This window comes from Oryzias latipes, chromosome 16 (genome assembly GCF_002234675.1).
Source record: "Oryzias latipes chromosome 16, ASM223467v1".
Taxonomy (NCBI): Eukaryota; Metazoa; Chordata; class Actinopteri; order Beloniformes; family Adrianichthyidae; genus Oryzias; species Oryzias latipes.
This window is the reverse complement of record NC_019874.2, coordinates 27,358,883-27,384,124: the sequence shown is the minus strand read 5'-3', so window position 1 is coordinate 27,384,124 and position 25,242 is coordinate 27,358,883. Positions and strand designations below refer to the sequence as shown.

The window sequence follows — 25,242 nt, the reverse complement described above, 5'->3', positions numbered from 1 at the left end:
TAAACAACCATCCTATGTCCTGTAGAACAACTTATCAAATCCCACCATGACAAAAATAGAATAATTCCTCTTTACTGAAGCAATTTGATAACACCCGGGGTTTGACCCAAAAAAGTTGCTGATAGCTTACTTACTGTCTTTTCCCAGAAAGACCCTTCCACAAACCCATCACAAAAATAAGGGCATCCATCGGGGCTCGCGTCAACAAATCTCCATTTTAGGTCAGATCGGGAGTCCAAGTTTCTTTTTTTTTAAAATCCTGTAACAGCTTCAGTTTTACATCCAGAGTGGATTCTTCCTGAAATATGTCAGTCAAGACCAACGGCAGGTCTGCTGCCGGTAGCCATGTGAAAAATGTTTTGCCATCATGTGGGTGTGTATGGAAGCAGTGATGCAGAATTATTATCCACAACAGTGTGTGTCTTCTTGGGGAGGAGCAAACGCCTTAAGCCGAAGCAATAATTAATAAAAATAATAAAAAACCTTGCGAAGCAGTGTTTTCTCAGGAACCGGTTTATTTCCCTCCCAGGACAGGTGCATGCAGCAAGGCAGGTAAGTAATAACACCTGCCTCCAGCAGGTGGGTTCAAGGTGACTTTGCTTAGAGTGGCTTCACGCATACAATGCGGGAGGCTTGTGCTTGTGTGAGAAAAAAACATTTACACATACAACCAACTAAACAACGGCAAATTGACAAATGTAGCAGTTGAAGGTTAAAGCAAAAGCTTAGTTACCCAGGGATATTAAACAATTTATTAGGCAGCTTTTGTTTCTTACAAATCAGCTGTAAGCGAAGCCCCTCCCCCAAGAGCAGATATATACTCCCTAAAACCATCAAATGGGTACATTTTGAGGAGGGGAAGAGGGCGGGGTTTCTCTGCCCACAACCCAGAGGTGAATTTCTATTGCACTCCTGCCGCTCTACAGAACTGATGTCCCAGAAAGCGCCAGTTTTCTTTTGGATTTAGGTAAAAACAGCATATTATGATAATTAAAAGACCACTGGGAAGACTCTTGCATTGATCAGAGTGGGACTTTTAACTCCAGGAGACTACAGGTGTCAAACTCTTTCTTGCAGTGATGGTCCAATCCCAAGGAAGTAACAGTGTATGGCTCCTAAAGGCAGATTTAAAGTTTAAAAGCTGAACCCAAAAACAGGCTGAAGGTTAGGGCTTTACTCATAGCTACAAGAACAGGTTCGGGATCAACGACTTTAAAGGTGGGGCGCTAAAAAGCGTGTTTTGGCAGGAAAAAGTTGGGAGCAGCTGCAGACACTCCTTTGATAAAGTGAAAAACTTCTGACACGTTGAGCTGAAAAGGCTCAAGTGTTGATCTGAAGGTGGTGAATTGCCTGGTGGCTGGGAGCCAAGAACCGGACATCTCAGGAACGTTTTGGGGTCGCCGTCTGCTGTGAATGCAACGAACTTACAAGTTCAGCACTTGGGCTTGTCAAGCGTTCAATCACCATGGCAACCAAAATGGCTGAGGAGTAGGTCTGAGCAGCTCTTGGTCTGATATGCCTTTTCAGCTGGAGGGTTTCCTCTCACGGTTATTTAAAACCTTAAATTGCATATCCCTTCACGTCTCCTGATGATCCTCTTTTATATTTCCTCTTCTTCCTCTGCCGGCTCGGTAGGCCAATCATCACAGTCGTGCGATGCAAAAACATCTTACCTGTGGCAGGTAAAAGCTGGGAGATTGTCAGTAATGACCAGCCTGCCAGCGCTCAGCCTTCCCAGAGCTTCTTGTTTGCTGGAGTAATTATGACATGAGGATGGTGCGCCATGACGGGCTCTGAAAAAGCTTACCAAATCTTTTGCTTGTGATGCCACGTCCACTTCATTTTCTTTTGGAGTATAGTCAGTCAATGAAACAAAATGTATGAGGCAAAAGGCAGGAGGCAGATGAGGCATGTTGTGTATCATGAGAGTCAGATGCAGGCCACACAGAGAGGGAAGTAAACAAGGAAGAGCTGTGAAATCTATAGGAAAAAGGACAAGAATAGCCTTTTGATCATCTTTGTTCCCCAATCAGCTCTGCTGCGGGAGAAAGTCAAAGTCAGGATACACAATAGGACAGAGCAAATAATGGGTCAGGAAGAGTGGAAGGAGGAGTGGTTGAAAATAACCTCAAAGAGGACGAAGATAGATAAGGAGTGCTTGGGTTGGAAAAGGTTCTGTCGTTGAAAAAAATTCCATCATCTTGTTTTCCTCTGCCGCTTACCGATCTTCAGTAATCACCTTCTTCACCGTCTCAGCAGTCATCCTCGCCCTCTGTTCACATCCGCCCCCTGATCTCTGAGAGACACCGGTGCTTCTAAGGACAGTGCTTAACCCCTCTCTCTATGGATCGGCCCTGCAGGAGGTGAAATGCAAGGTTCAAGCAGCAGCAGCTGCTGCTGCTGCGTTTTCTTCTTCTCTGCTCAACAACTGGGCACAAATGAAAGAGTTGAGACGGGGCAAAAGCCCGCTGAGACGAGATCAGCGATGATGATCACCCTCCTTTGAAAATGGTGGGTCTCACTCACAAACGACTTAATCAATTCAGTTTCTTATTTAGATTCATTCAAATATTAGAACAATTTTCAAGATTTCCATTTCAAAACCCAAAAATGACAAAGTTTTGTATTAAAAACTTTTAACAACAAAGGAAAGGAAAATGCATCCATGGATTTGATGAATCAAAGTAGCATTTTCCAAGTACTTTATTAATAATTTTTCATAATTCCAGCTCTAATATGAGAAATTGAAAATTTGTGGTTATTTAATTCTATTAGACATTTTGATAAGAATGACGGTAGCATGATTTAGCCGACAGTTGTTTTTGAAAAGTCCCGCCCCTTAAACTCTCTCCACCAGTCATTTTTGAAGGTTTGAGGAATCAGTCTGACCAATGAGGTGTGATTTACGTCCTCACAAAAAAAAAGCAGCTCAAGATTGTGTTTAGCGGTGTTGCTTCCCGCTAAACTGCATAAAATAATAAAACTTAATGACGTGAGTCTGTCCAGCCTCAGCGCCACTGTTAGCACTACATTTCCCAAGATGCATCGGGTTAAGGTGACTTACTGCGCAAACATGGAACAGACAAACTCAATTTTAGGCTATAAGATCTTTTGGGAAAAAAAATGTATTCAAGTTTTTAAAAAGTAATGAGAAACAGAATTATGATTAAGTGGCCAACAGACACATTTAAACTAAATTGAAAAGAAAATATTTAATCAAAAAAGCTTTTTTGTTGTTGTTAAAAGGTACATCTCTGTATTAAGACAAAAGAAAAACTTGAATTAACAACAACGTGAATATAATGTTAATTCATTTTTTATAAAATTGATCAAGCCTGTTGTCATATAATTGCTCCAAAATTGCAGTTGCTTTGGCTTAACCAAAAATAAAAAACATTTCAAAAGATAAATTACTATTTAAAAAAAACATATCGTTTTGTTTTGTTTTTATTTTGCTTTGTTTTTGTAAGGTTACATGAAATTGCATTGTGATAAACTGGAGGGAAAACAACCACCATGGGCAAACTTTCAACTAATTTAGAATAGAAAATTATTATTAACAACCATCAAAACTTTCAGAATAAAACTGCTGGAAGTTTATGCTTTTTGTTCCTCGATTATTACGATAAAATGCATGTGAGACTGCAGAGTTCCTGTTTTTTTTTACATTTTTAGTTGTTGGTGTGCCTTAGGATTTTTTGAAGAAGATTTAGTACAACTCAGGCTATCGTGAACAGAAAAGACATTCAGTTGGCAGCATTTATTACAACTGAAAACATAGATGGATCTTAGCCAATATGGCCATCAACAAACACTCCATAATTTACTTATTTGCACATTTTACAACCTCAGTGCTGAGCATTCATTTGATCAAGAAGGATTTGAAAGTGCCCTGGAGTAAATCCACCACCCAGTGTGACAGAGCTGTTCACATGGCGGCCCACAGGCCATAACCGGCCCAGAAGCAACTTCTGCGTGGCGTAAGAGCACAATAAAACACTGTTATCAAAACGCTTTAGCAAGTTTAACACCAAAATGTAAGCTGAGACTAGAGGAAAATATCCCCCACCTGTTCAGTGCATGAATGCTGCACACTATGTTACTTTGAAGGAAAAAAAAAACGACTGATCTGCTTAAACCAGCACTAACATGGCCCATTTATTAAACATTTGTCAACCTTAAAGAACAGAAAGAAGACACGTCCACTTTTAACACTCTAAAATAAAGTAGCACACAAGCATACCTGTCAACTTGCAAGCATGGCATTTGCAGCTAAATAAAAGCTGTTTACACTAACAACAATGACCCAGAATCCAGTGCTGCTGTGTAACGTTTTTCCTGTTTTAACTAAAGCCTGTGTTATCCGGAGTTCTGACTGCGATATTTGCATGTGTTCAGAAGAAGCTGCTTGGAAAAATCTCAAAGTATCTATGAGACATAACAGTACACATTTTACATCATTAATTATTCATGTTTTAAGATGGTACCAAGCATATTTTTATTGGAAAGTATCACTTACATATTATATTTTATTCAGAAGACTAAAAATAAAAAGTAGCAGTAATGAGTCCTTAGACTATGGTAACATACATTTTCTGATCCAGTTTGTTGTCATTTAGTAAATACATCACCTTGTTGAATGTTTACTGGATAAAAAGAAGAAAAAAAATCAAGCAGTCCTTGATTATTATTGTCGTTTAAACTTTTCTAATATCTACATCCATTCATTTTGGTCAACTGGTACCATTTGGATGCACAACACTGTTCCAAAAACAAAGATGTGAGCCTTTCCCTTCTACATTTCTGTTTCAGAAAAAGACTTAAATGTAACTCTAATGGTGTTTTAGCAGCTAATGACAGCCACAGAAATGTGGCTTTTGAAGATAAGGCCAAACTAAATTTGCATTTGAATAGCTTTAAAACCAAACTGTAGAACTAATCCGACAGTTTGAACTGAAAAGTCATAAGTCATGACCTTGTAACCTTGATTCTAATGCATTGCATTCTATGTAGTCCTTGTATTTCTCTTTGCTCATCCCTTTCACCCAGATAAATCACGCCTCATGTTTGCCATCAGAACCTCAATCTGCTTGCAGTGACAAAACCAGCAGGTGGATTGGTGTTGCTGCAGTGACTTCAGCAATCAAACAAAGTGCTTCTGTTAAAGCAGGGGGCATCATTTTAATTAACTTAATTTGTCAGTAGTCTGCGTGAAACACAAACTCATTTAGATTTTAGTAAATACTTCGCAATATCACGTTTGTAAGGCATAAATTGGCATTTAATGGACCCATCTTCACTATTGCTCCAGCAAGGTCATTTGTAAACATCAATTATAAGAAATAGGAGACTAAATACTTGATTTTTATTGCAGATGGGATGTTTTGACTGCACCAGTGCAGAAAACACTTCAAAAAGCGCTCCATGCCTTTTATCTGCAATATAAATGCTTTTATTCTTCAAAACCATCAACCTTCACCAAATCACTTACAGGGAGAAGGAGAAATAAATAAATGATGTTTGTGGGTGTGAAATATACCTGAATGTTTCTAATAAAAGATATGATAAAAAAGGTAAAAGGAGAAGGCCAGACATCACTAGCTTGCAGTCAATAAGACTAATCAGAGCATTCCTCCCGTACTTAGCCAACATCTTTCGGTCAATAAGCACACGAAGCATCAGCTGAGCCATAAACCACCAGCTTTTATTGTCAATGCTCACTGCCCTGAAGGGGCTGAGACGAGTGGAGTGAGAGCCTGGGCAAGAAGGACTCAATTGTCTGTTTAATTGTCACAATAGATTCATTAATCAACGGTTTCATCCAATAACTGTAGGTGCTAAATAATCAACAGGTGAAGACAGAGTCACACAGGCACTACGTACATATTGCACGGATGAAAATTGGTCAAACGTGAATATACGTGGAAAAAGGGAGAAACGTTGTCGTCCTCATGGGAAATTTTCCACAGATGTATCACGAATGAACCACATTAAAATCACAGAAGTAACGAATAAAGCAAGCAAAGAACACAATAAATGTAAAACATGTACCGTGCCTGATTACTGCGCTGTTTTTTTATGCAATTCATTAGTGATTCGTGCGTTAACTATGTAATTTTAACGTGATATGTACGCCTTATACGTTCCACATGTGTGGAACAGTCATGGAACACCACAAACTCACTAAAATCACGCACAATTGCGCAAAATATACATAATAATTGCAGGAGAGTTAAATTTTACACCACACCATGAATGAGTTTTTAAAAAAAGGGTTTAGAAAGGAGGGTGTGGGTCTTTTATTAGAATTTTTTTTTTTAACAAAGCATGAATTTATGAAACAATCATTTGCGTTTTGCCTAATTTATTTCGTACAGTTTCTAATCTTTTGTATAATTCAGATAATGTACAGGAAGTGTTGTGATATCTTGAAGGTATGACTTTATGCTGAGTACCGACTGTATTAAAAACATCCTTCCTTTTAGAGATGTCATTGAAACAAACTACAGGTCTTCAATATTCTATGCATCCAGACATAATGCAAAACCATTTAAACCATGACGAATTGATTAAATAAAGATGAACAAAATAAGATAAAACTAAGAGCAGCTTCTAAAGAAAGTTAATGACATAATTTCTGTCTCTGAGCTCAAACAAACTAACCTTTTGAAAATTGGCCTTGGGTGCAGATTCATATCCAGTTTGTCGACATTTAAAGCTCAACCTAGTGAATGAGGCGTTTTCTGCATTTAGGTATGGATGAGTCACACACATATCAACTGCACATTTCCTTAACAACAGAACAAGAAATGATGAGAAATCCCAGCTCCCTGCTGCAGCAATTATGGCACTGAATATGCAAATGTATGTGTTGAATAAGCAAGACGGTAAATTAGGAGCAACATGGAAATATGTAATCACACTCTCTGCAATAACGTCCATATATGATTTAATCTGCCACATAGTTAAGGCAAATGAATCTTGAGTAATTAATTTTCATGGAATGACAACAAAAATGATGTAAAAAGCCTCAGTGCACGAACATTTTTTAAGCAAAAACCAAATTAAATGTCTACATCTTTGTGTATCTGTTGATTGGCGTCATTTTACATGTAGTTGTTGCAAGAATAACTGTGAGAATCTAAACACATGACTTGGTTTTTAGTTGTTTTTTGCTGTTCATCTAAAAGAGCTTAATTTTCTGAGGGAAACCAACTTTTTAAAGGTTATTGCAGCAGAGCTTTAACTCATCTTTGGCTCATTCTCCTGCTGCAGAATGAACTCCTGACCAAATAGGAACATGGAGTCAAAACAGAGATAATGGTGTTGAGGTGGTAGATCAGGTTCATGATGCAATCTTTGCTTAAGTCGTCAACCCTGAACCCAACAAACCATAATGTTTATCAAAGTTTGAAAGTCGATCTCACGTAGCTACTTCCTGTCCTTGGAAAAGGAGTCATCTTTAATAAAAGAAGAAGTAGTCATCTTTAATAAAAACCTAGTAAAAACTTCTCTGGCACCAATCCATACAACACACCTGCATATTTTTTAGTTTAAAAACTTTCAAAAAGTTGAATGAATAAAAAACAAAGACTTTTGACCCAATAGGAACTAAGAAAATGTTTTAAACTACCACTTAAGAAAAGGTGAATTTTCCCCAAAGCAGGTCTGTCAAACAAAAAGTCCAGAAAAGCACTTCAAAAGCCAAGGAGGTTTGTTCCAAATGAGGTTTAATACAACTTTATCAATATAGTTTCAAGCCTGTTTAACGTACAAAAAACAAGAATGATTTGTGTGAAGGCAAGAAGGCATCTTAGGGAGGCAGACAGACTAAAAACGTGTTTAAAATAACAATTTAGAAAATGTACCATTGATTTGACAAATATTTCCAGGAGTTAATCTGTTTTTAGTTAGAATAACATCAATAAAAAACATAGTAAAGCATAAAAAATAAAAATAAAATGTGAAAGGATTTAAGTGGTAACTATGAACGACTGCAAAAACTAGCTGTAAACCACAAATGTGTTTAGAAACCCTTCTGCGAACTTGTGTTAATATTGTGCTGCCATTTCCTGCAACAAGTCCAGATATCCATCAGAAAGTATCTGAAAAGCTACATCAATAACTAAAAACAAAATTGGTAAATGTTTAAGCCCAACAATGTTAAACAACAGAAGAGACTGCTAAAAAGAAAAAAAGGACCTGATAAAAGATTTATCAGAGCTGCAACAAGTATCCCAATACTCGGATAATCGTGATTCATTCCAGAAAAATTTGTCTACGAATATTTGTGTTTTCCAAGATTACCAATTCATGAAAGAAGACACTTCAGGCAATGTGATTTTTGACCTAAAATTGTAGAAAACAGTTGGATTTTAACCGAATGTGTTACTTTCACCACAAGGAAAAACATTTTCAAAGTAAAACAATTAAAGGTATTTTTGAAAATAAAAAAAGGGAGAGACTAAGATTCAGTTTACTTAAATATGTTCTGAAAACACAATTTTGTGTTGACCATGGTCAACAAGAATTTAATGACTTTAAAATTCACAATATGACTAACATTTTGTGATCAAATATGTGACGTCATGTGACTAGAATCTGTACCGGAACACGTCTGAAAAATGTTCATCTAAAGCGTTTTTTGGCTTTTCAAAGAAAGATGAATAAAGCCAGTTTCTAATGGCATTTCAGTTGGAAACACAGTTTCTATTTTTAGTTTGGATGAAAGCTCTGTGAGGGCTTCTGGGTTATGGACGTCATTTTTATTGAGGTGTTGCTCCGACATTATTTCCTGTCGTCTCGTCATTTATCTACTGTAAATATAGTCAGCAAAACTTTGAAGATGAAAAAACTGTCGACCATTTTCAGGATGTTTTTTGTCAAATGATCCTAAACAACAGTGATGTTCATGTTTTGTTTATTGCTGTAGTTAACCAGGAAGTTGACAGAACAACTTCTGATTTTGACATTGCTTAAAATGAGAAATTCAGGGTTTTTTTTAACTTTATAAATCTTTGTGTTTTTATCCAATATGTTTTGTGGATTCTGATCTTGTGCTTTAATAAAAAGGTATGAATATGGCGATTAAATACATATTATTTTAATTTTCATACATCCAATAAAAAGACATACCTATCTCAACCATTCAGACACATTAAATGGTAAGAATTGTGGTTTGATCTGTGTTTTTTAGTTGAGAATCAAATCAGATCGCTGCCCGAGTAATGATCCACAGCCCTGAAGCTACGGACACACCAGGCATGTGACGCTCGTACAAAAACACGCTAAACACGCAATCTTGAACGGGTGTTTAGCCCACAACGTTCACGCCAGATGAGCAGAAAAGGCCGTTTTCTTCTTCTTTTGCTACTTGTTTACTAGTGCATGTCTGCCACCTACAGTTGGAAGACTCTTGGTGTGAAATATCGAAGCGGTGCAAATCTCGTGAATCTTACATGAGGCAAAAACAATAATGACTGCCAAACCTCTATTCCAATACATGACAGACTGGGTGTCATACATTTCCGGCCGGGCATAAACCGCAATTGTTGATTTCTCCTCCATGATCAAACGGTTGGCCCTTGAGTTAAAAGAGATGCCAACCAAATCAGAGTTCCTGATTGATCGAAGTTTAACCTGGTTTAACTTTCAGCACGCGTTTTATTATAGGTATTGCCCAAAAACTGTTGTAGAAACTGGTGTAGCCACTCGAGTTTTAAACGCAGACGCTTGAAACACGAATATACGTGAATTTGCTTTTAATTGCAAGTGGTTGCTTGTTGTGTTTTATTAAAATTTGTGTTCTGGGTCTTCAACTTTTTAAAGTTTTAACTTTTGTTAAAACAAAGGAAAACAATTTAACCAGTAAAGAAATAACACAATGAGGTGCTTTCCTATATTTAATGGTAAAAGATCAGATACAAAAAACATTTGACACTATTTTCAACTTTAACAAATATTAAAAAAAAGAACAGAGGAAACCTCACAGCATTTTATAGCAGAAGACCCCCCCCCCCTTCCCCCCCTGAAGTCACAGTATTGCTTAAACTTTGAAGTCCAGTCAGCTTTAGGGGATGGAAAAAAAAGAAAAAAGAGGGCTCCCCGCCATGACCAGGATTAGCCACCCCCGCAGGACCGAGTGGGAAGAGCAGCAGCGGTTTCCACCGGGACCGTGTCTGCACAGCAGCTCTCCCCCAGGCCAGAGCTGTGGGGGGGATTAACACGCTACTCAGGAAGCACAGAACAGACCCCCAGCCCTCCACTCCAGACTTCCACAGAAACCAATTTACAGTCCAGATCTGGGGGAGGCGTCAGATTTTTCCCATAACCACCCCCTGCTTTAACGGAAAATCTTTGTTGTGTCACTCACAAAAGTCGCTTTTTCTCAGACATTCTTATTAAGGAATCAGAGAAGTGTGCATCATAAAGAAATCACTTATTGATGGAAGGTTTTCCAAAGTAAGAACTGAATGTTCACAGTGGAGGAGAAAGTGAGGAGTAAAGATCCTAATCTCACATTGAAACTTGGTGTGATCAGAAAACAGCTGAGATTATTCCCGTTTTATCTCTGCGACAATACATGTGACCACTTAGGCTTTACTTGTTCGTGAATGTTTTGCCCGTTTTTTCAAGCTGTGAAAACCGGATCATATTAGAAGTAAAAGTAAAGGAAACTGCAAGTAAAAATGTGCAATAAATACAACAACAGATGTAACAATTCCTTTGAACAACAATTCAATTCATAACATAATTTGTGGTTGATAGTCGATCATGGTTTGTTTTGAAGTACCTAAAATGGATGCAGGACATCTTTATCCAAAACTTCAACCAGTGTGTCTCAGACATCTGGGTACTGAACAGTGCAGGTGAATTTTTTCACATTCTTCGTATTTCTTACATTTTTTTAACACGGTACCTGACTGTATATGGTCACATCTTTGCTATATTCAAAGTGTTTTCACACACTGGACTGTAATGATGGACTGATCCTTTTTTGCTACCATCACTTGTGTGTTGTCTGCTGTGATGGAACTTGGTCATTTTTAGTCAAATAAACCTACCATGTCTCAATCAGATGGTACTTTTCAATATCAAATATAATCTATTTTTTTTTGTACTTTGAAACGATTTCATGTTAGTAAAGGTTGGTTTCAATTTCAATTATCATCAGACAGATGGATCTGCTTGTATCGCAGGAATATAAATCGATTCATCAATAAGGTTGATTAATTGTTACACCTAAAAACAGAGCTGTCTTTTTTTCCAAAAGAGGGACATAGACAATCATAAAGGTCATCAAACTGTCATGAGCACGCTGATGGTCATTACTTTTAAAGCCATCCAATTCCATAATGTAGGGACACAACACAGCAGAGCTGTCAACAAGTAACACTCACTGACGGTAGAAACAAAGGAGAAACAACAGACTCTGAGAAAAGGCAGATCCGCGCTCTGCTGCCACTCCATCAGCACCTTTCTAGCCACGTAGGATCTTTTGTCTTATCTGCGACTGAAAGAGAGCTGGAGGACTCTGGCCTTCCTCCCTTTGTTGCTGCAGAGTCCCTCGTGGAAATGGAGGATAGCGTGGGTGTGCGAGGAAGAGCAAGGCGGCCATGCAGGCACATCAGACTTGAGCGGTCTTAATAAAGCTTCGCTCTATCCACCCTAGAGATCTCCTCACCCCAATTATACGGCTGACACCTCTACCCTCCTCCACACAAACGTGGACCCCCACCACTATCCTCTACCCCCCCCAACCCCCCACACCCCACCTTCGCTTTGCTCAAAGCTCCAGAGGCCTGCGCTTCGTCGGGCTGATGGCAGTGTTTGCTTCAGTGTGTGCTGCTTAAGTTGCATCGGTGCAGTGTTTATAGTAATACTGACACGAGTCTACTACTGTGTGCAAGGATCTCTGCAAACATCTGCCACTTTAGGAGAAAAAAAACCCCAACACGTTTGACAGAAACGCACAATGTTCCCATCAAAACACAAACTCCACATTTCTCTGACAATAAAAGCTTCTTTCTGCTCATTTACCCAACTCAGGTTTCTCAGTCAGAGAGAACAGGACTCATGTTACCCGTCTGCACAGAACGGAGACACGGATGGATGCCCTTTGAGGTCAAAATTATATGACTTTACACACTCAAAACATTCTGTTGAACCTCCCATAAATATGTTCCTGGATTTTTAAATTTTTTTAATTTCCAGCTTCCAAATGAACAGCCTTCCGTTTGTCACCATCATCAAGTGTGAAGTTGTACTAGTTCCATCAAAGCTCCTCCAGAAATGTAAAGTGTTTGTGAGACGGCAGTGACACAGCATGGACATGTGCAGAGAATAAAGCAGCAGAGATGAAGCAGACGCACCACTGAGCTGACTGCCTCTCTCAATTGCACCATGCCATTTGTTTTTAAAAAGATATTCTTGCTGCCTTTAGCTTCAAATTCTTTTCAAGGTCACAGCAGGCCTGCATCTGGCCAACCATCTGTCTCCAGCCTTCCCAGGAGGCTTCTTGTCAACTCCACTCCTTGGCTCCGTCCTCTACTGTCCACACTTAATATCTTTGAGAAAACTTTCAGCCTTAAAATAAGCCTTTCACTAATTTTCCAGGTTTCCCATTTTGACAGCAAATGATTGGAAATTACAGATATGCTCAAGTCCTAGCTTGTGTTGGTCATTTTTTAATCAAATTCAGAGATACGTTTGAACTTATTTTCAACCTGTCAAGCAAACTTTAAGCTACTGCTCCAGCAAAGGGGGAACGTAGATTCAATAAATGGAAAACACTGACTTAACTTTGCATTTCAGACACAATTGGGCCGAATCAACCAACTAGAGCTGGATGTTAAATCTACTTTATCTATAAATTCAAATTTGCTGTTTAAGAAAATGTATTTTTAGGAAAATCTGGATTTTATTTTCCCAGCATTCTGCTCTGTTGGGCTTCGGTTGCTCGTGGTAAGGTTCAGCCCGGCCGTGCAGGAGGCAACCAGCAAAGAGGAGCTTGTTCCCAAAACAGGAACAGCTTCTTCAATTGAATGGAACTGGTTCGGTTTCCCGACTTCTAATGTCTTTGAAGGCTGTTCCAATCAAGAATGGGTTGTTTCAACACCTGAAACAGAGACTCAGTCGAGTGCAAGACGAGATTTTCTTTTTCCGAGAAGCTTAAGCTAGCCTAAGCTCACAAAGCACCTGCAGCATTCTTTTACAAGCGTTTTAACAGCTTCTATTTAGTTGCACTTTAAATTCAGGTCAAATTTAGAGATGGTAAAATAAATACTTTTTTGTGAAATATATTCTGGCAATTGTAATTGTGTTAAAGAAAGTTAAGGAAGGGTAAAAAAAAAAAAAAATTAAATCTTAAATCGAATCGAAGATTTTATCCCCAGCTCTACAACCAACTCTCATGGATGGATTGCTTTAGACCAATCAGAGAACACGAAAAACTACTCCAACTTTAGATTGAATTTGCATTGGAATCAGCATTACTTACTTTAGATGCTTTCGTCTTCTGACTGTGGGAGTCCACCAAGAAGAGCAGCCTGCAGAGTTAGAGGACTTAAGCTGCACCGCTCTGCAGACCTAAATAGAAAAAAGGAAAGCTTAAACTCCAGGGCACATGAATGTACAGTGACACCATATTGACAGTCAGCATGGGGATTTCTGTCATTTTCATCAAAGTATGAAGAACAACAACAAGCTAGATGGTGCAGATATACAGAACACACAAACGTCACTGTTGATAAAATCCCAATATCATGTCATCACAACCTTAAATCTCTATTTTTTTTAAGCAATGAGGAGCTAAATCTTTTGACAAATCGTAGAGCTTAAAACAGACTTGGTGCACAATCTGTTCTAGCAATCTGCTCTTTATTTACCATGCCAGAACATAAACCTTCAGAAAGCTTCATATGCAACTCAAAATTGGGAAAGTTCCAATGACGAGATTACCAATACCTGAAAATTTCATTGGGGTTGCTGACAATTTTTTAAATCAGTTTAATGTGAAAAGAATAAATTGTGTTTTTCCTGATTCAATTTTAACATTTACCACTAAATGCTCGACTAAAAGAAACCAAAATACTGATTTTTTTGGGGAAATAACAAAAGGATTTTCTCACTTCATTTGTTTAGTAGATTAACAAATTAACAAGCATAGCAAAACAACATAATAAACTACTAAAAACAAGAATGAAATCAGGAGACCTTTTCTATTATTGCCTTGAAGAAAATGAGAAAATATCGTAAACTTCAGGAGGCTTGAGCAGGCTGGCCGCCAGCCCTGCGACAGACTGTCCAGGGTGTACCCGCCTTTGCATAACAGTCCCCATCCCGGCTACGGATTTGGTTCAGACGGGTACCAAATTGCGCCGTGCTGCTTCCAGACCATTGCATCACGCCCGCCGCTTGAATAGCACCGCAGGAACTCAGATTCCATTTGTCCCCTTGACTTAGCATTAAAAAAGGCCGCCTCAGTGTGAACGCAGCCATAACCCATAATGCTAAATTTAACCCTTGCTCTGGGTCCCTGCAGCCAAGAAAAAAGTTCAGCACTGGCCGCACATATCTGGAAAATTACGTGTGAATAGTCACTTTCCTTATGGTATTTCATATCATTTTCTGTGCTAGAAAATTCAACAGTCTGCAGTTCTGAGCCACAGCCAGTGCTGCTTACTGCTGCAATGTAGCCTACATTATAGTCATTCGAGGCATTTTCATGGGTTTGTCAAAGTTCTATTTCGTGTGTAATTTTATCAAACATCAAGGTCTGGTTCACGCATTCGTTTTGTCATTCCGTACATTGTTGAAAAAGGGTCGATTTGGAGCCAAAAATGTCGCTTTTCACCTTTTTTTCAAATCACTAAAGACAGTCGTGTTGTTGTGTTGTTTGTGTTCCCCATTGCGTCCAGCTCTTCACTCATGAAAGACGAAGCTCGAAGAAAGGGGGGGGTCAAGGGCGGAGCTAATCAGCTCAGCACCAATGGCCACGCCCATGTAGAGGAGATATTGGAAACAGAGGCTTAGGATAAACATGAAATATGGCTTTTTAAGGCATTTAGATTGTGGGATTTTGGTTAAAACCTTTATAATCATAATTAAAACACCACTGGAAACGTTTATATGAAAATATGTAATGGGGGATTTTAAACGGGGAAATCTCAGCTCACTGCAGGAGCTGCGTTTGAACATACATGTCTATTTAGCAGCTAACAGGCAAGTCTGCCTCTGGCAGGAGGATCGCTAAAGAGAAAAGTCACTTATAGTTTCATTTAATTGAGAAAAAGCAAGATAAGGAAGCAAAGTTGGGAGAGACATTAAAGTGTGACAAAAAAGCAATGAAGAAAATTAAAAAATGAACCGTCATTCTAATTATATTTATTTTTAGATTGCTCTATTATAGTGCAAATTATAAAACTAGTTAGAATAACCAGACCTAATAAAAACTCAAATTTGTCTCTGAAGCCCCAATTATCAAATTAAAAGTGTGAAATTGTACTTTTTAGTAAATCAGCACAGGAATTCAGAAAATGTAGGCTGGGTTCTTTAACTTTAAAAATGCTAATATATAAACATTGCTCTCAAAAAAGGCTTTAAACGTGGCACATGTGCACAACGCAGCTTTTTTTTGGTCAACTTCTTAGAATACAAATGGAAGTTTTGAACAGACTTGGCCGTGGAGAAGTCAATAATTTGGTTAGGATATCTTCCTCTGATCCATTAGAAATAGAAATCAGGTGTTCAGATTTTTCAAACGTTTGGCTGCAACGAGTATCTGAATACTTATATTTGCGATCTGTTCTAGGAAAACTGAGTATGAATATTGGTTAAATATAGTAGTGTGGTAAAAATACACTTCAAGGGAAGTAATAATGGCTTAAATATTGCTGTATAATATTGGATTTTACCATTTTTTGTATATCAACTCAACTAACTGTATGACTTACTGTCACCAAAAGTAAATAAATATTTAAAGTAAAGCAATCAATCCATGCATTACATCAATCAATGCATCTATGAGATCGGGAAAAATTCTAGGGTGTACCGATTAATCAAATTAATTGATGACTTTATTTATATTCCTATGATCCAACCAGATTGATCCGTCTGAGGCAAACTGCAAATCGAATCGACCTACACCATTATAAAATCGTCTCAAAGTGAAATAAATCCATTATATTGATCTAGGAAAATACCATTTGGATTGAGATTCTCTGGATGAAGAAGCCTTCAGCTGGCAGCCACATGCAGATGATGGTATAGTTAAAATAAAAGTAAAACCAGCTTTGGAGCCTGTTTTTCACTCTTCCACTTTCAAGTCGTCTTTGTTTTCACGCAAAGCCAACAAATCCCACATGAAAAGAACACATGTGATAAACTAAGTCTTTACCAGTAAGTACTGTTATTTTCTCTTTTCAGCTGTAACAAACGACTTCTTGATAGACAAATCTGTAGCCACCATTAATAGTAACTTGCTGTGAAGTCTGGGAAAAAACACAAAACATCAAAAGAGCGTCAAGGCCTCGTGGAAGTCTTCAGCCGACACAACAAAGCTCCCAACCAAACTGCTGTTTTTCTGAAACATTTTAGATTCCCAAAGGCCAAATTGCCCCTAAACAACCCAAGATAAACTGAACCTTTTTATTATTATTATGGCTTTATAAACTCAGCTGAGGGCAAATAAAGATTACACCATTTGGTACAATCACAATCGCAGTTATTCATAAGATAAAGAAAGGAGGAACGATCCAAAGCACTCAAAAGGATTAGTTATCAAAAAACTTAAAAAAGGAAGAAAAAAGTCAGCTAGTCAAGGCTCGGCTCAGACTCAAGTAATCATGAAACGCGTAAACAGGATCCTTCTATACGCAACTCAGGAATTCCAAAACCACATCTGAGGGAGCAATCAAACCACTTCTTGGCCTTGGGAGCATTACACCGGTTTGCTTTAACCACCTGACAACCCGCCTTTAGCATTCACAGCCTGCAGAACCAAAAAGGGTAACTATTGACATCCCAACATCAAAAATGGAGATTTCCACTGGCTGTCATAAATGCAGGACAGTGTTGGTGAAAACAATACCAGAACCTTCCACTTCACAGCCAACTGGTATGGAATGCAGGATGGTGAGGATTTACCCCTGAGACAAGTAGAACTTTAAATAACCGAGTTGAGCTTGCTGGGATTTACCTGGAAAATATAATGAGTGGAACGAACAAAAATTGAGTCAAAGAAAAACTTTTACAAGAGTAAGTTAAATATCACCTTTTCTTTTACAAATCCATCGTCCATGCATTTATGTCACCTTTTTAACCAATTATCTAAAACTCCTAAAGATGTATTTATTTAATTCAAAGTTTCTTTTTTAACATTTTTATCGACAAATGTTTTCTGTTCTTATCTGAAAATAAGACTGATCTATTTCAAAACCCAAGATTACTAAACAGATTATTGCAAAATAGAACAGTATGGATGTCAATTGTGTGGATCCTGTTATTCTTAGTTTTTATTATTTCCCTCCTGTGCTCATTCATATCCTTGTCATGTCCCCTCCATCTGGGCGTCTTTGTAGTTCAAATCAAATTAGTAGTATATTACCATTTTGTTTGGTTTTGGATGAAGCTGTTTGTTGTAGTGACGGTGAATAACCATGAACCATGAGTACGATGGTCCCTTTATATCCATCAAATGCACTTTTTTCCACATCTCCAAGGGTGATAAGAGGATTTAGCTTTTCTCTATTATCTCCTTGTGAACCCCCCCATCCCCTTAGTCATTCAGCAAGAATGCATTTAAGTGTTTTTGGTGTTTATGACATGTTCTTGTAGCATTTTTCTGAGGATAGAGGACATCTATAAAGAAAATAAAGCTTAAAAATTGTGTTTATGAGTATTTCTTTATTCGAACAGTTGTGAATCAGGAGCAGATGAAAAATGCTATTTGAAAAAACCTGGAGAAGTGAGGTAGGAGGTGGGGGTCACAAGCTCCCTGCTCCAGTCTATTCCAATGCATCCACTTGCAGAAAAATAATTCAGTATACATCTTCGTTTTCGAGCTGGCATCTGACTCAAAACTGTATGTTAGGTCGGGGGAATGAGGGGCACCGGCAGCACGGATTTCTTTAGACCACGCTCCCTTCCCTCTGCTTCTCAATGGAACTTCCATTTAGTCTGCAAACCTTTGTTGAAACGGTTTAAACTTAACTAATTGAATAATTAATACAACTGTCAAAAGTCCACATGCTTATGCATTTAAAGGCCTGATAAATCTTGCAGGGAAGCGGGGAATTTTGGCCTCTTCTGGCTGCCAGCAAATGACAAACAGACCACACTCATGGCCTTTCCACTCAGCTGTCTATTAAGGGCAACCGTGAAGGAGTAGTGTCCAGTTTCAGTGAAAGCAGACACACACTCGTACATGCAAGACTACAGCACAATTCAACAACAAGTTGCTGCTCTGGGAACGTTTCTTTACTCTTTGCATCAAATTCCACATCTTTAAGGGTGGTAAGAGAATTTAGCCCTTCCCTTATATCTTCTCAAGCTTCTCACCCCCACCCCCTGCCCTCAATCCCTTGATACCAACCCAGGAAAATCAATCAGCATTCAGGTCTTGCCACCACCCTTAACAGGACACCTCTGACCCCTGCAGGGTTTCACTCAGAGCGTGACAGGGATTTGTCTGTCCTGGCAGTGTCTGCTTCATGTCCGACACTAACAAAGTCCTTGTGTGGAGGGGAGGAGCGCGACCTGACCCCATCCGCATTCAACACAATAAATCCAGCTGAGGAGTTCAAGGTGGCATGACCTGCATCTGAACCCCATCTTAGGGAAGCACAGCAGCAAGCTCCAGCTGAGGCTTTCCTCTGCGTCGCACCCCTGAGCTCAACAAGCAGAGCGTGCGTTCAGATGTCACGGCCATGCTGGCGTGCCAATGAACACATTAACTCGCTTAAGTTTCTCTCATCCAAAGACTGTGGGGAATCCGCCTTTCTGTCATGGAATCAGCATGGTTGGGGGGGGGGGTGCAGAATTAGCATAGTGTAATTACACTGGGGACAAATCCAGGCTCCAAGGAGCAAGACATAACCTGTAATTTGCCATTGTACTCCCGATGCAATTGACAGTCATCCTATGATACTGGAGATAAATGTCGGAATTCAAGCTGTTAGTTTAACTGATGGTGCATTCAGTGTGATAATAACCAAGGCCTTGCACACATTTGAGTCTGATGAGCAGTCCTGCAATAGCTCTTCAGCACATCCCCTCCTCTCCGTGGGGTATTATCATGCTAATCTAGAATAAAGGAAGAAAAAACACATTTCTGTCAATGTGGATATATAACGGGAAGCAGAGACCTCTAGGACTGCGGGGAGACAAAAGAGGGTATTTTCACCCAGCTTCACATGGGCAAAGTGGGGTGACAAATGGATACAGACATTATGCTGGCTGGTTAAGTAAAAGAGCGCAGCCTAATTAAAAAGATCTTCCCGGTGAATGGACTGCCTTGGTGAAGCATGTGACCTGTGTCTCAGGCACATGTCGGGCATGGACTGGTCAGTCTCTAATCTGCTGCCCATTTCAGTCTCAGCAGAGAGGATTTAAATGAGAAGCAGCAAACAGAAATGGAGCAGTTGGCAGGATGTGCACCTCAGATCATGGTGGAGTTATGGCTTCTGTTACAAAACACACACAACTCTTATTAAGCCATAAACACAGACTTCTCTAGACACTGACACTAAACTGAGCAGAATGTCCACCTTCTTTCCTTCTTGCATTTCTATATTTTAAGTTAAAACTACCTGATTAAGAATCTAAACAATGCACCTTACTAGATAACTTCAGATGAGATAGTAAAATGTAAATGAAAATGCTATGGCACGTCACATCTTTCTATCATCCAGGTGTTAAATCTAGAAGCTGAAAATAGTCGTGGCCGCTCAAAGGCGGCCAGTTTCTCTTCTTCACTGTTGTTTTCCTTTATTAGTTATTGATCTGGGATTCAGTTTAAATCTGTGGGTATCATGAAGCAGCTGCTGTGAGCACCATGCTTGGTGCAAAAGGCTGCAAAGCCCACCGCGTCTTTGGGTGGATGCATTCAGACAATATGCACAAGTTAATCAAAATGTCAGAACACATTGAGAGGTTGGATGCCTCCGCGGGTGCTTTGAAAATGTGCATCATCGTGCATGAACTGTGGACGATACGGTAGCTCTTTAGTGCAAATAAGAATGTATTTGAGAGGAAGCATCAGACTTGAAACCTACCAACTCATCTGGATTTTTCTATGTCATTTAGTGATTTAGGAACATTTAGTTTTGCATTCTGAGAGACTCTTACAGATATTCAATCAAGACACTCCAATAAATTAAACTGCTTGGGGCAACATTTTCTTTTTGACATTATTGGATGAAGTTTACAATTTTCACATAGCATAGTTAGAAAAGTTTTCAATCTTTACAATAAAGCTTTCAAAAATGCTAAGTTTGATGTTCTGTAAATAGAAAAACTAAATTAAGAAAATCCTATAAATGGGGTTTTATGAGATGTGAGGCATAATGGTTTAGCTGTGGGGCAGTGTGTGCAAGTTTGAACATATGCCTGTAGGGTTGGACAGTAGGAAGCCAACTGGAAAATGACCATAAAAGGAAAGGAAATAAATCCAGATTGAAATTCCAAACTGTCTGAGCGAGGAAGCTGCACGAAGTATAGCAAACTAAAAGCTAAATGATCAAATAACGGTTAGGCCATGTTAGACGTGGTTTTAATAACAATAAAAGGCACAAACAAAAAAGTCCCCCCAGGATTGCATGATGTTGCAAATCTTGCAAATTTAATCAATTCCTGGACATTTTCTGAACATAACTTTGGCCAATCGCTATAATTGTAAACAAGTTCCATCAAAAAACTGTCTCTGTCGATCAAGTTTAAAGCCCCAAACATAAACGCCATCAGTCGAACCGATCAAACCCCCCCCCGTCTGGATGAACGTCCCTGCTTTCTTGCCACAGTGATGCAGACATGAGTCATAAAGTCTCCAAGTTCCCAACAAAAATCAAATTTTTATATTGAGCTCAGTAGTTTAGAAATACCCTTCTTGAAACACTGAGCCTCTTTGAGCAGCTCTACACCGCACCAAAACAACAAGATCACACGAGAATCAGCCAGTGTCGCAGTTTTTGCTGTTATGAGACAATTTCTTGCTTGGGATGGGTACTGCACCGAATCTCTGTGCCACATTGCTGCCAATAGCACCACAGATTGTGGTGCTTTATAGTGTGGGCTCCGGAAGCTTCACTCCTGACACTGGAGATGTATCGCAATACGTATCGTATCACCAGATTCTTGCCAATACACACCCAGAGTTTCTTCCCTTACCCATAAAAGTGAGAAGAAGTGATTTTCTTTCGTTTTAAAAACTACGTCCATATAAATTTAAAAGCTTTTCTGCTATGGGACCATCTTAAATGAAAGAAGGTCTTCTCAGATATATACATTTTTTAGTTTTCATGTTTGTTTTATTAAAAAAAAACCCTAAGAAAACCTCAGCATTCCATTCATTTTTTTCTCTCTAGGTGACGTTTCAATAAAAAAAATAAAGCGTGCAATTTTGCTGTAAAATTTACTAAGCAACTTTTTAAATTGTTCAAGTTTTACAGTTGCTGTTGCACAAACATAAAAACATATTTTATTTTAAAAGAAATCACCGACTAATATGGAATTCCACCAATGTCGTGGATTACTTGTGGGGTTGTATAAAATTGAACCTCAATACCGGTAGGCTGGGATAAAGACACCCGCTTTAAAATACATCATTTATGGCAACCTGTTAGAAAAACTTAGCAACTTCAGGTTTTTTGGTGCCACAACCAACGTGAAAAATATCAGCAGAATCCAGGAGGATCTGAAAAGAATTTACATAATGAATAAATGCATGTTTACAGTGTTAGTCGCGATTTAACATGTAGCAGCCCAAAGTGTTAAATTTCTGTTAACGGCGAACATCAAACAACAGGAAAGCATTTTGTGCAGCTCTGCCTCTAGCTTGAACACTCTTGTGAATTGTGTGTCCAAGCCTTCAAAGTGGACTTCCTGACATTTCATCTTCCCGGTACCTTCAGCTACAGGCCAACACTAATGCACACTGTGTTTTGCTGGAGGGTTCCTGTCAGCCTCAGACATGCCCCGAGTGTAAATGTGTGCATGTGTGAGCGCCCCCCCGTCCTGTATTCCTGTCACATTCTCCTGTCATTCAGTTGTGACATTAAAGCAATAGTCTGGTCTGGGGTTTTGTTTACTCTCAGATGCTTCTCATGCCGTCAGTCTCAAGAAACGGTCCCTGGGGGAGAGCCGATGGAGGCGGAAGGGCGGCAGCGAAGGGAGAGATCAAAGATCCACACCCCGGAAAATGCAGCGAGGAGGAGGATTTCTGCTGTGTTTGTGTCTCCCCTGATGCACAAACAAGTTTACAGTCTCAAAGTAAACCAAGAAGACTTTTTTAAGCAGCTGAAATAGTCATAGTCTGCAGAGAAAAGCACATTCAGCTAGTCTGACATGGATCAGCCATGTTTTTAAAAGTGAGATTAAAAGTCAGGGCTTAACCCCGAATGAGGAAGTAGTAGCTGCAGGTGTGTCTTTTAATAAAGTCACTGCTATGTCGTTTTATTCAGCCTGATTAAATCAAAATCCCTTAAAGGCAACTGACTAGGGGCTGGGTTGATAAAATCGATTAATCGATCTGAAACGATCCAAGCTTAATAAATCAATAATCGATCCATATAAGTAGAGATCCATCTTTTATGCCTTTCTTTTTCCATTTATCTAACGCATAAAAGCAGTGAAGCCTAGCTTGATGCTAACGTGTAATGGAATTTCCCACAGGACGGCTAACGCTCGGTCGACCTAAACATACATTGCTGACTAAATAAACAGCTGTAATTTAAAGTAACCATTTGTGGTCAGTTTTTTGCTCAAATTCTCTGGAATAAAGTTTAATTCTATAGTGCGATCTCTACCTAGTGGCCAAACGGAAATGGCCTCCAGGAGATGCAGAAGATTTATTTTTGGAATATGAGGCAGTTAAGAGCCTTTACAATCTTAGTGGTCTGCACATTTCTGTTGGAGCTTCTCCGTTTGAGAAATCATGTAACACTGTGTGGTGTTAACAATGTCATTGGTTTATTTTTTTACTAATATCTTTTACAGTAAGTGAACTGTATCAGATTAATATGAATATATTCAAGACATATCTAGATTATTAATGTATTTCTATACAAATACAGTATCTCTAAATGTGTAAACCGTATAAATTTAAAATGGAATCAAACCGAATCAATTGGTACAAAAGATTCAGGGGAAAAAAAATTGGGAATCTAATCGATCCAGGTTCTGGTGAGGCGAATGGAATCAATTTGTACAATTGTCGAATGTACAACTGACCCTTTTCTTCTTCAGAACCAAACTTTAAGGAGCAAGTTTTTTATATATATATACTGTACGTTCATGTGACCTTGTTTAAGAATGAAGTCAAAAGTCATAGATAACACTTACATTTACAGCATCAAAATAAAATTATTTCAGAAGTTTCTTTTCAAATTACCTACACAGCGTGAAGCAAACTGCATTTAGCAAAAGTTGCATGCATTACGTATCATTGTTTAAAGTTCTTTAAAACGGTTAGACATGTTTCTGGTTTTGACTCAAGTTAATCAAGTTTTAAGTTGGCAAACAGACTTTCCCAGTCTGAATACATGAGCAAAAAAATGTCTAATAGTCAAATCCTTGAGTTTTCAGTGAAATCCTGGAGAACCACAGATCAGTTTCAAAGATTACAAAGAAAGTCTGGCTTCGTTGAAACTTCCTGGAAGCACTTTAGCACAGAACATTGCATCATCAGTGATCACATGCAAGCACAGACGATAGAAACAGACTCCTTACAAAACTCAAATACTGTGATTTTTCAAGTTTAGATACAGTTTTGTCCGTTTTGGTGGTTAATGAAGTAACACACACGTGTGCACAGACCATTGAATCCACACATGGTTAATAAACTGACACACACACACACACACACACACACACACACACATTACTGGAATGGAGAGTGTACAGGGCAGTGAAAAGGAGGGGTGGTATATTTTAATAACTTTGGACCAGTGCCTAGTTGAGGCTCATGTGATACTAACTGACCCCCCTCCCCTCTTCAAAGTTTTAAAAATAGTCTGATTTATTGGAAATCAGTCCGGAGTTCTGAGAAGCAGATGAAAATGACAAGCCAAGTGTAGGCCAGCAGACTCACCCAGCATAAAGTCTAATCCAAACACTTACAGCACATGTGGTGACCACTAAAATATGCACCAACAATAGTGTGAGAGCTTCAGCGCTTTAACAAAAAATACAGCCTGCATCTGTGCCAGCAAATGCACACACTGGTAAATGTATGAGCAACTCACGCAGCAAACAGTTAAGACTGATGAAAATGTCTTCAGTAAATTTGGCCCACCACAGATTTAAGGATGCAAAGTGATGGTTATAGATAATTAAGTGTAATTTTCAATTGGAGTTTCAAAACCATTAATGAACCATTTAACTAAAATTACGGTCAAAGAAATTGAACCTCTGTTATCTAGCTAATGGATGAGGAGGAGAGAGGACACAGTTATCTTTGGTGGAGAAACAACTACACTTATTTTATTTTATTTTTTTATTTTAACTTGTTCTATTCAACAACTGAGCAAACAGATGACAGCTGAAGGCCTTTTGTGTTGGACAGATTTTACTATCACAAAAAGAGGTTATATAGCTTTGAACAGCCAGAGTGTAAATTTGTATAAACTCTTTTTTGTTTTTTAGTATTTTTTATTTATTTGTTACACTTAGTGTGTGTGGGGAGGGAGAGGGGAAAAGCGTTTGTGTGTGTGTGTGTGGAGGGGGGGTGGTGGAAGATAATAAAAGGAAGAGAGGTGAGAAAGTGGGGGACACAGGCGCTGATTTGAATAAATTATTATTTTAAGCTGTAACAATTATACCAGATCTGCTGAGACGACGAATATTACATCCAAAGGTGAAATTCTGACACAAAGATGAGTGGAAGGCATCCGTCCATCAATACACTGTGGGTTAGGAGAAGGGATGAAGCAGACAGGGAGCAGTGTGGCAATGTGCACGTGGGGGTGGAGATACATGCATGCTGCCGAAGAGAACCGTGTGTTCATAAGGGGAACCAGATCCTCCCCA

General features: G+C 38.9%; 1 protein-coding gene across 6 annotated transcripts in view; it reads right to left on the bottom strand.

Moving 5' to 3' along the window:
- The window catches only part of LOC101156117 (semaphorin-6D), a 170,307-nt gene that overhangs the window by 134,639 nt on the left and 10,426 nt on the right, over nucleotides 1-25,242 (bottom strand). For 5 of the 6 annotated variants that reach the window (XM_011485749.3, XM_023964656.1, XM_011485745.3 and 2 more), the window contains exon 2: nucleotides 13,499-13,587. The gene's annotated coding sequence lies outside the window, so the exon portion shown is untranslated. Of the gene's footprint in view, nucleotides 1-134; nucleotides 236-13,498; nucleotides 13,588-25,242 lie in introns of those variants that run through there. The other variant, XM_020710386.2, reaches the window with a different exon arrangement.